We start from the raw sequence: 12872 nt of genomic DNA, 5'->3' as shown, positions 1-12872 counted from the left end.
GCATATCAAAAAGTTCATTCATCATGATCAAGTAGGCATTATCCCTGGAATGCAAGGTTGGTTCAACATACACAGATCAATAAATGTGATTCATCACACAGATGGAACTGAAGACAAAAACCACATGATTATCTCAATGGATGCAGAAAAGGCATTCAATAAAATTCAACATCCATTCATGTTAAAAACTCTCAATAAACTAGATATTGAAGAAACATACCTCAAAATAATAAGAGCCATCTATGATAAACCCACAGCCAATATCATACTAAAGGGGCTAAAATTGGAAGTATTCCCCTTAAAAACTGGAACAAGACAAAGACACCCCCTCTCACCACTCCTATTCAACAAGTATTGGAAGTTCTGTCCCAAACAATCAGGCAAGAGAAAGAAATAAAGGGCATCTAAATAGAAAGAGAGGAAGTCAAACTATCTCTGTTTGCAGATGGCATGATCTTGTATCTATAAAACTCCATAGCCTCAGCCTAAAAGCTTCTTACATTGATAAACAACTTCAGCAAAGTCTCAGGATACAAACTCAATGTGCAGAAGTCACCAGCATTTTAATACACCAACAACAGTCAAGCCGAGAGCCAAATCAGGAATGCATTCCCATTCACAATTGCCACAAAAAGAAGAAAATACCTAGGGATACAGCTAACAAGGGAGGTGAAAGACCTCAACAAGGAGAACTACAAACCACTGCTTAACGGAATTATAGATGACACAAGCAAATGAAAAAAAATTCCATGCTCATGAATAGTAAGAATCAAAATAATTAAAATGACCATATTGCCCAAAGCAATTTACAGAGTCAATGCTATCATTGACATTCTTCACAGGACTAAAAAAAAAACTAACTATTTTAAAAATTATATGGAACCCAAACAGAAGCTCAAAAGGCCAAGGCAATCCTAAGAAAAAAGAAAAAAGAAGGAGGCATCACGCGATCTAACTTCAAACTATGATACCGGGCTACAATAACCAAAACAGCATAGATCCTGGTACAAAAACAGATGCATAGACCAATGGAACAGAATAGAGAACCCAGAAATAAGACCATACACCTACAACCATCTGATCTTTGACAAACCTGACAAAAACAAGCAATGGGAAAAATATTCCCTATTTAATAATTGGTGCTGGGAGAACTGACTAGCAATATGCAGAAAATTCAAATGAAACCAAAAAAGAGCCCATATACTCAAGACAATCCTAAGCAAAAAGAACAAAGCTGGAGGTATCATGCTACCTGACTTCAAACTATATTGCTAGGTTACAGTAACCAAAAGAGCATGGTAGTGGTACAAAAACAGACACATAGAACAATGGAACAGAATAGAGAACCCAGAAATTAGACTAGACACTACAACTATCTGCTCTTTGACAAACCTGACAAAAATAAACAATGAGTAAAGGATTCCCTATTCAGTAAATAGTGCTGGGATAACTGGCTAGCTATATGCAGAAGATTAAAGCTGGACCCATTTCTTACACCATATATAAAAATTAATGCAAGATGGATCAAAGACTTAAATGCAAAACCCAAAACTATAAACACCCTGGAAAACAACCTAGGTAATACCATTCAGGACATAGGAATGAGCAAATATTTCATGATGAAGATGCGAAAAGTATTTGTAACAGAAGCAAAAATTGACAAATGGAATCTAATTGAACTAATGAGCATCTGCACAGCAAAATAAACTCTCAGCAGAATAAACAGACAACCGACAAAATGGGAGAACATTTTTGCAAACTATGCATCTGACAAAGGTCTAATATCCAGCATCTATAAAGAACTGAAACAAATTTATGAGAAAACAACAAATAACCCCATAAAAATGTAGGCAAAGGACAAGAACAGATGCTTTTCAAAAGAAGACGTACATGCAGCTGACAATCATATTTAATAAAGCTCAGCATCACTGATCATTAGAGAAATGCAAATCAAAACCACAATGAGACACCATCTAACACCAGTTAGAATGGCTATTATTAAAAAGTCAAAAAATTACAGATGCTAGCAAGGTTGCAGAGAAAAAGCACCGATTAGGCCGGGCGCGGTGGCTCACGCTTGTAATCCCAGCACTTTGGGAGGCCGAGGCGGGCGGATCACGAGGTCAGGAGATCGAGACCACGGTGAAACCCCGTCTCTACTAAAAATACAAAAAATTAGCCGGGCGTGGTGGCAGGCGCCTGTAGTCCCAGCTACTCGGAGAGGCTGAGGCAGGAGAATGGCATGAACCCGGGAGGCAGAGCTTGCACTGAGCCGAGATTGCGCCACTGCACTCCAGCCTGGGCAACAGAGCAAGACTCCGTCTCAAAAAAAAAAAAAAAAAAAAAGAAAAAGCACCGATTATACACTGTTGGTAGGTAATGATAAATTAGTTCAACCATTGTGGAAAACAGTGTGGCATTCCTCAAAGACCTAAAAACAGAAATAGCATTCCACCCAGCCATCTCTATATTAGGTGTATACCCAAAGGAGTGTAATTGTTCTACAGTGAAGTCACCTGCTTCATTTGTATGTTCATCACAGCACTATTCCCAATAGCGAAGACATGGAATCAACCTAAATGCCCATCAGTGACAGACTTGTTAAAGAAAATGTGGTACATATACACCACGGAGTACTGTGCAGCCACAAAAAAGAACAAAATCATGTTCTTTACAGCAACATAGATGGAGCTGGAGACTATTATCCTTAGCAGATAAACACAGGAACAGAAAACCAAATACTACATGTCATCACTTATAAGTGAGAGCTGAATGATGGAAACACATGGACACACAGAGGGAAACAACACACACTGGGGCCTCTTAAAGGGTGGAGGATGGGAGGAGGGAGATGTCAGGAAAAATAACTAATGGGGACTAGTTATGATAATGATGAAATAATCTGTACAACGAACCCCCATGAAACAAGTTTACCTATGTAACAAACCTGCGCAGGTACCCCTGAACTTAAAATACATTAAAACTTTTTTTAAAAAAGATTATCCTTTCCTTTGGACAGTTTGTTGATATCAATTGGCTGAAATGTGTAGGTTTAATTCTGGGCTGTCTGTCACATTCTTTTGGTTGCTGGCTGTTTTTATGCCAGTACCATGCTCTTTTTGTTACCATTGCTTTGTAGCATTTTTAAAGTTCAGGTAGTGTGAGGCCTCCAGCTTTCTTTTGCTGAAGGCTGCTTTGTCTATTAAGATTTTTTGGTTCTATACAAGTTTCATACATAGTATTTTCTATTTCTGTGAAAAGAAAATGTCATTGGAATTTTCATAGGGATTGCATTAAATCTGTAGATCACGTTGGTTGGGTGGTGTGAGCACTCAAAAATATTAATTATTTCAATACATGAATATGAGATATCTTTCTATTTACTTGTGTCATCTACAATTTCTTTCATCAGTGATTTTTGGTTTTCAACATACAGATCTTCCTTGCTTAAATTTATTCCTATTTTTATTTCAACTTTTATTTTAGATTTGGGGTACATACACTGGTTTGTTGCATTGGTATATTGCATGATGCTGAGGTTTGGGGTACAACTGATCCCATAACCCAGGTGTTGAGCATAGTACCCAGTCTAGTGCCCACCTCCCTCCCTTGCCCCTCTAATAATCCCCGGTGTCTATTCTTCCATCTTAGTGTCCATTTACCCTTAGCTTTTTTGATGTTGTTGCAAGTGGGATTGTTTTCTTCATTTGTTTTTCAGGTAGTTCACTGTTAGCGTATACAAATTATTTTTTTTTCTGTTGCTTTTGTAACCTGAAAGTCCACTGTATTCTAAGTTCTAAAAATTTGCTGGAGGTGTCTTTAGAATATTCTATGTGTAAAATGACATCATTAGCAAACAGCAAAAAAAAATTACTTCTTTCTTATTTGGTTGCTTTTTGTTTCTTTCTTCTGCTTAGTTGCTTTTGCTAAGACCTCCAGGACTATGTTGAATACAAGTGGTGAGAGTGGGCATCTTTGTCTCTTTGTCTTTTCCTGACACTAGAGGAAACACTTTCACCTTTTAACCTTTCAATATGATGGAGGCTCTCGGCTTTTTATATTTGACTTTAATTATATGTAGATACCTTCCTTCATGGCCTATTTTTTGAAAATTTTTATTATGAAAGGATATTGAATTTTTCAAATTCTTTTCCTGCACCTATTGAGATAATCGTAGTTTTTTAACATTTGTTCTGTTAATGTGGCAATTACATTTATATACATGCATATTCTGAATCAGCCTGGGATCACAGGGAAAAATCTCACTTAACCATAGTTAATGATCCTCTTAATTTTCTGTTGAATTTGGTTTCCTAGTAATTTATTAAGCACTTTTGAATTTATGTTCATGATGAATATTAAAATCTGATTTTCTAGTTTTAAAGTGTTCTTTTTTGGCTTTGGTGTCAGAATAAAGGTGTCCTCAGAGCATGACTTTGAAAATATTTTATCCTCTTTTGTTTTTTGAAGAGTTTGAGAAGAACCAATGTTACTTCTTTTTTAGATGTTTGGTGGAATTCTACCATAAAAACATCAGTTCTGAGCTGGTTTTTGTTGGAAGAATTTTTAATTACTGATTTAATCTGCTTACTCATTTTTGGTCTGTTTTGAATTTCTAGTTCTTCCTCATTTAGTTCTGGTTAGAAGACATGTGTCTGGGAATTCATCTATTTCTTCCATATTATCCAATTTGTGGGTACATAATTTTCCATGGTAATTTCTTGTGATGCTTTGTATTTCTGTGGTATCATTTGTAATGTCTCCACTTTCATTTCTCATTTCATTTGTTTGAATCCACTCTTTTTTTCTTAGTCTAGCTGAATGTCTATAAATTTTGCTTATCTTTTGAAAAAATTAACTGTATTTTAAAATTTTCTATTGTTTTTGTTTTTTCTCTATTTCAATAATTTCTGCTCTGATCTTTGTTCTTTTCTTCCTTTGGCTAACTTTGGGCTTGGTTTGTTCCTTTTCTAGTTGTCTAACATTATTTTGTTTATTAGAGATATTTTATTAATGTAGGCATTTATTTTCATAAACTTTCCTCTAAGAATTATGTTTGTTGCAACACATACATTTTGGTATGTGTAAATCTCAATTAGTTTCATTTGTTCTAAATGTAATTCAAGTCCAGTATTTTCTTACTGATTTTATATCTTGATGAGTTGCCCATTATTAAAATTGGGGTATTAAAAGTCTCCTACTATTATTGTACTGCAGTCTGATTCTCTGAAATATTTGCTTTATCTATTTAAATGCTACAATGTTGAGTGCATATATATTTACAATTATTATATCCTCTTAATGAATTGACTCTTTATGATTTTGCAATGACCTTTATCTCCTTTTCCATTTTTGTCTTAATGTCAGCTGCATAGGATATCTCTTCATATCTTCAGTTCCATTCTATATGTATCTTTAAAGTTGAAGTAGGTCTTTTGAAGTAATACATAGTTAGGTCTTTTTTTTGGTAAGATTCATTCAGCCACTCTATGTCTTTTTGTTGGAAACTTTAATCCATTTACATTCAAATTAATTATTGATAAGCAAAACTAGTGCCATTTTGTTCATTTGGAAGGGGGATGTTTTGCAGATTCTTTGTTCCTTTCCTCCTCTCTTGCTGTCTTCCTCTGTGTTTTGATAGTTTTCTACAGTGAAATGCTTGGAACCCTTTCTAAAAATATTTTTTGTGTGTTTACTATAGGATCTTTATTTGCAGATACCCTGAGGCATAGTATTCCATGGTGTACAAGCACCATAATTTCTTTATTCAATCCACCATTGATGGGCCCCTAGATCGATTCTTTGCCTTTGCTAATGTAAATAGTGCTGCAGTGAGCATACATTTGCATGTGTCTTTTTGGTAGAATGATGTATTTTCCTTTGGGTATACACCTAGTAATGGGATTGCTAGTAATGGGATTCCCACCAACAATGTATAAGAAGTATTTCCTTTTCACTGAAACCTCCCCAGCATCTGGTATTTTTCGACTTTTTAGTGATGGCCATTCTCACTGGTGTGAGATGGTATCTCATTGTGGGTTTGATATACATTTCTCTGAAAATTAGTGATGTTGAGCAATTTTTCATTTGTAAGTCTTCTTGAGAAGTGTCTGTTCATGTCTTTTGTAAAGGGTATTTTATCTGTTCTTTTCCCTCTCTAAAATGTTCTCAATACTTTATTTTGTTGTCTCACTTGCTAAATGTCCATATTCAAATCTCATTTCCTCCAAGAGAAACCGATGTCTTTTCTGACCACTAGCAATATTACTTCTTTTAGCCCAGAGGGTTTCTTTCTGATGTTAAGATACATTCTGAGTTTTGTTCAGATAGTTTCAGAAACTGAAAATAAATTAAATATTTTCAGAAATATTTACAAAGTAATGATACTTTACTAACCAGTCTATCATCTGGTTAAAAAAATTCTATGAAATATGTAATCAATCTCTTGCACAAAAGTACAATTTTGCCCTCACTTCCCATAACCACATTACACGTGAGCTTTATATATCAACAAAGACAAAGGCAGATCAAGAGATCTTAAATACTCAAGTCAAAAAAAAATATTTTCTACTGACAGAATATTTTATCACATAGGGATGTTTGTATCGTGTTTTACAGGTATAAAACATGGGCAAAATTTCTCTCTCTTTTTTTGTCAACATACTCAACATCTTATACACTATGGTTTGAATTCCATCCGGTCTCTCCAGATTTATTTTTTATTTCTTTTAATTCTTTTTTATTGGCACTTAGTTGATATCCTCATTTCTCTTTTAGCTACTCCAAAACTTATTAATTTGTCTTCTTGCCTTTCGTATTTCAATGTGTCTTTAATATCTCTCCACAATACCAATTCATGGTGATAAAAATCAGAAGAACGGTTTCATATAAGACAATTGGAGAGGGGAACAAGGAAATGTGCAAAACAAACACTTTTATCTTTATTTGTGAACAGTGTTCTACGAATATAAGTATATTGATCAGTTCATTCTCATGTTGGTGAGCTGTTTCCAGTTTGGAGCTATTACAAATGAACCTCCTATAAAAATTCTTTTTTTAAGTACTTTTGTCAACATGTTGTCGATTTTTTATGTTTTTCATTGTCTAAGAGTTGAATTGCTCAAAGGAAAGACCTATATTTAACTTATAAGAAATCAGCAGACTATTTTTCAAATTGATTGTACAATTTACCTTACCTGGGAATATATATGAGAACCCTGGCTTCTCTACCTTTTAACAACATTTGCTATTATTATTTTTAAAGTATTAGCTATTGTGGTTATATGGAATTATGTATCAACTTGGTTTCAATTTGCATTTTCCTAATGAGGAATGCTATTGACTATGTTTTGCATGTGCTTGTGGCCCATTTATATATCTTCATTTCATTTGTTAAGGGATCGTTTGAGACATTCACTCATTTTTATTTTATTGTCATTCCATTACTTGTTAACTCTTTCTACTAGTCTTTTTTAATAATGTTTAATTTATCACCTTTTTATTTATGGCTTTCTTTTCTTTGCCTTGTTGGACAGATATTTTTCCTACTCCACATCATGAAGATAGTCCCCTATGTTTTTGTTTGTTTATTTTATAAAATACGTAGACTTTAACTCTTGAATTAGATGCATAACTTATCTCAAATTAAGTTTATGAATGTCATTAAGTAGAGGACAAGATACAAATTTTATATGAATATATTATTGTTCCATTATCATTGGTTTAAAAAATATCTTAATTCTCCTGATGAAATTGCTTGGGATGTGTGTCGAATAAATCTTAAAATACTTTTTGTTAATTTTTACTAAGTAGTATATTGAAATTAAATTGGAATTGGTTAAATCTATAAATTGATTGTTAAATTGAATATATAAAGGTTAAATTGAAATTCATTCAATTCATGTACTTCTTAAATTTCTATCAGCTAACTTTTACAATTTTTGGTATAGAAATCATACACAACATGAAAAAATACTAAGTATTTTATCTATTTTTGATACAAATCTAAATGAAAATTTAATTTTTTTACTGCTAATATTACTTATTTTAAATTTTAACTCTTAATCATTAAATATCACTAATATCACATATATATTTCAATGTATATAATTATAAAGTAACACTTGTTCCTTGTCAATTTGTATGGCTTGTACTAAATTGTATTAATTTTTCTTTATTTTACATGACTTATTTCCTCTTTATTCTTCAAGAATATGTTCTCTGGAATCAAAATCAAGATTTACATTTCTTTTATTTCTACACTTGAGAGACGTGGTGTCAGTTCTTTCTGGTTTCCATGATTTTCATAGTTCCCATGGCTTCCATGAAATCCACTGTTAAGCAATTTATCCCCTTTATATAAGGTGTCTTTTTTTGTTGTTGTTGCTTTCTTTGTTGTATTTAGTTTTTAGAAATTTGATTATGATATGTTGTAGTGTAGATTTCCCAGGTGCTTTCTTGTTTGATGTTCTCTAGTTTGGTGGCTACCTTGTTGAATCTATAGGTTTATTTATTTACACTTAACTAAATTTGGGAAGCTGTCAGCCATTATTTTCTTAAATTACTTTTGACTTTTTTAGCCTCTACTATTTCTATTCGTTTTTGAGGCTCTGATGACATGGATATGAGGTCTTTTGTTTTAGTTCCACAAAATTTCTGAGTCTCTGTTCATTTGTTTTTTCAGTTTACTTTTTATCTTTTATTGATTAATGAAAGAAAAAAATATCTATTGTGCTATCTTCATGTTCACTGATTATTTTCTATATTATTACCATTTAGTAGTTTAGCTCAGCCAATATATATTTTTTTAATTTTAGGAGATGTATCTTGCAGTTCTAAAATATCCATTTCATTCTGTTTTCAACTTTTTATTTCTTTATTGGCATGCTTTATTTCTTTGTTGAGGCTTCCTATTTGTTTATTTCAGCTGTGTTTAATATTAATCACTGTTATTTTTATGATATCTCTATTAAAATCCTTGTCAGAGAAATTAAACACCACTATCAACCTCTGTTAGTCATGATGTTCAGGTTGTCATTTTCTTATTATTTGTATAAGAAGCTATTTTCAATTGTACTCTGAGCATTTCAATTATTGCGCTTTTAACTTTGGATCTTATTTAAACCTTCTATTTTACTCAATCTTCTCTGACACCTTACTGGTGGAGTAAGAGAGCTGTCACATGGTTACAGCCTGGCAGGAATGCAAGCCCAGGTTTTCCACATGGTCTCGTTTGACACCTTGTGGCAGAGAGGCACCTCACAACTGTTCCTCAGATGGTCTCTACTCACACTTCTAGAGGTGGCCTTTTACCAGGGGGGAATGAAGCATGTATATTAATAATGGACACTGATATGTATTATTTAGTGTAAATTCTCATACCATGATATCAATGTTTTGTTAGTTAAATAACATGAGTTGGGATACGTTCCTTCCTATTCCATGTTCTTAAATGGTTGTGTAATAGCAGTAGTTTTATTTTCCGTTATATAAGTGATTGAGTATACTACTGAAACCATACAGACCAAGATTTTTTTGTTACTAAATATTTTGATAAATTACGTGATTATTATCATTATTTTTTGTGTGTTTGTTTTAGGCTTTTCATTGTTATTTTTTTCTTTTTCCCTTCTTTTTATCTAGAAGTTTTTAGCCTAATTGAAAAAAAAAAACTCAAAGTTAATAGAAAAAGTAAACAAGTCTGAAAAAGTGGCAGAACATAGAGTACAGTCCAAAACAAAATACATTGCACTTAATTCTACAATTACATTTAAAAATTTTTAAATAAACATTTTGCTAAACCAAATAACAAAATAAATACAAATAAATATATGAAAATCTATGCAAGATGTTTATGCTTGATTCCATAAAAATTTGCTGAGAATTGTAGAAAAATTAATATGTAGATAAAATGTTTTGACTGAAACATAATACACTTAAAAACCACAAATCTCTCTAAGTTGATCTGTGGTCTAATATAAATATTAAATCTATAAAGCTTTAAAAAGTAAGATGCCTTATAACCCTTTGGGTATATACCCAGTAATGGGATGGCTGGGTCAAATGGTATTTCTAGTTCTAGATCCCTGAGGAATCGCCACACTGTCTTCCACAGTGGTTGAACTAGTTTACAGTCCCACCAACAGTGTAAAAGTGTTCCTATTTCTCCACATCCTCTCCAGCACCTGTTGTTACCTGACTTTTTAATGATCGCCATTCTAACTGGTATGAGATGGTATCTCATTGTGGTTTTGATTTGCATTTCTTTGATGGCCAGTGATGATGACCATTTTTTCATGTGTCTTTTGGCTGCATAAATGTCTTCTTTTGAGAAGTGTCTGTTCATATCCTTTGCCCACTTTTTGTAGTTCTCCTTTAACAGGCCCTGCACATTGCTTGTAAGTTGTATTCCGAGGTATTTTATTTTCTTTGTAGCAATTGTGAATGGGAGTTCACTCATGATTTGGCTCTCTGTTTGTCTATTATTGATGTATAAGAATGCTAGTGATTTTTGCACACCGATTTTGTATCCTGAGACTTTGCTGAAGTTGCGTATCAGCTTAAGGAGTTTTTGGGTGGAGATGATGGGGATTTCTAAGTATACAATTATGTCATCTGCAAACAGAGGCAACTGGACTTCCTCCCTTCCTATTCAAATATCCTTTATTTCTTTGTCTTGCCTAATTGCCCTGGCCAGAACTTCCAATACTATGTTGCCCAGGAGTGGTGAGAGAGGGCATTTTTTGTCTTGTGATGGTTTTCAAAGGGAATGCTTCCAGATTTTGCCCATTCAGTGTGACACTGGGTATGTGTTTGTCATAAATAGTTTTTATTAATTTGAGATATATTCCATCAATACCTAATTTATTGAGTGTTTTTAGCATGAAGGGGTGTTGAATTTTATTGAAAGCCTTTCCTGCATCTATTGAGATAAACATGTGGTTTTTGTCATTGGTTCTGTTTATTTGATGGATTGCATTTATTTGTTTGCATATGTTGAACCAACCATGCATACCAGGGATGACGCCAACTTGATCCTGGTGGATAAGCTTTTTGATGTACTGCTGGATTCAGTTTTCCAGTATTTTATTGAGGATTTTCACATCAATGTTCATTGGGGATATTGGCCTGAAATTTTGTTTTTTTGTTGTGTCTCTGCCAAGTTTTGGAATCAGGATGATGCTTGCCTCATAAAATGAGTTAAGGAGGAGTTCCTCTTTTTCTATTGTTTGGAATAGTTTCAGAATGAATGGTACCAACTCTTCTTTATATCTCTGGTTGAATTTGGCTGTGAATCTGTCTGGTCCTGGGTTTTTTTTTTTTTTTTTTGTAGGCTATTAATTACTGCCTCAATTTCAGAACTTGTTATTGGTCTATTTAGGGATTCGACTTCTTCCTGGTTTAGTCTTCAGAGAGTGTATGTGTCCAGGAATTTATCCATTTCTTCCGGGTTTTCTAGTTTATTTGCACAGAGATGTTTATAGTATTCTCTGATGCGAATTTGTATTTCTGTGGGATCAGTGGTGATATCCCCTTTATCATTTTTTATTGTGTCTATTTGATTCTTCTCTCTTTTCTTCATTATTTGTCTGCTAGTTGTCTATTTTGTTAATCTTTTCAAAAAACCAGCTCCTGGATTCACTGATTTTTTTGAAGGGTTTTTCATGTCTCCATCTCTTTCAGTTAAACTCTGATCTTGGTTATTTCTTGTCTTCTGCTGTCATTTGAATTTGTTTGCTCTTGCTTCTCTATTTCTTTTAATTGTGATGTTAGTGTGTCAATTTTAGATTTTTCCCCTTTTCTAATGTGGGCATTTAGTGCTATCAGTTTTCCTCTAAACACCGCTTTAGCTGTGTCCCAGATCTTCTGATATGTTATGTCTTTGTTCTCACTGGTTTCAAACAATTTATTTAAGCCTTAATTTCGTTACTTACCCAGTATTCATTCAGGAGCAGGTTGTTCAGTTTCCATGTAGTTGTACAGTTTTGAGTGAGTCCCTTAACCCTGAGTTCTAATTTGACTGCACTGTGGTCTCAGAGACTGTTTGCTATTATTTCTGCCCTTTTGCATTTGCTGAGGAGTGTCTGACTTCCAATTATGTGGTCAATTTTAGAATAAGGGTTACGTGTTGCTGAAAAGAATGTACATTCCGTTGATTTGGGGTGGAGAGTTCTGTAGATGTCTATTCGGTCCGCTTGGTCCAGAGCTGAGTTCCAGTCCTGAATATCCTTGTAAATTTTCAGTCTCATTGATCAAATTACAATATTGTGTAAGATTGACAGTGAGGTGTTAAAGTCTCCCACTATTATAGCGTGGAAGTTTAAGTCTAGCCATATGCAGAAAACTGAAACTGGACCCCTTTCTTACACCTTACACAAGAAGTTATACTCTTTTTACTTTATCTAGATGAGGGTTAAACCAATTCACTTAATGTGTCTGAAAGAGAATATGGAAGTAGAATATTGATGAAATTACCCTATCATCAAATTATGTCAATGTTTATGGGAATAAAACAGGTTTAAACTATAACAAATTGGCTGAGTTCTGTTAGATACCCGAGAGCACAACCTGCAGGCTCAGGATAAATGCCTCAACCAGCCTCTCTTCCACAATCCCTAGGTGCCGCTACTTCCAAAGTACTGCAGGGACCTGCCAACCTGGATCTCGATGGCTGCTGCTCCCTAATAGTGTCTGCTCTACATTCTTCTGCTCCTTATTTGAAGAAAAGAAAATATTCAGACTAAAAAAAAGCAAAGTGAAAAAACAGTCTCCAGGTATGTGAAACTATTGTATCACAGTTAATTTTTGGATTCAATTTTTTTATCTTTGGAGATCGCATGAGTATATATTTGTAAATAAGTTGATATAGAAAT

General features: G+C 33.7%; 1 protein-coding gene across 1 annotated transcript in view; it reads right to left on the bottom strand.

The window, feature by feature from the left end:
- Nucleotides 1-12872, bottom strand: part of LOC129458131 (olfactory receptor 2G6) — a 241162-nt gene that overhangs the window by 210567 nt on the left and 17723 nt on the right.

Source organism: Symphalangus syndactylus, chromosome 19 (genome assembly GCF_028878055.3).
Source record: "Symphalangus syndactylus isolate Jambi chromosome 19, NHGRI_mSymSyn1-v2.1_pri, whole genome shotgun sequence".
Lineage (NCBI taxonomy): Eukaryota > Metazoa > Chordata > Mammalia > Primates > Hylobatidae > Symphalangus > Symphalangus syndactylus.
This window is presented reverse-complemented; position numbering and strand designations above follow the sequence as displayed.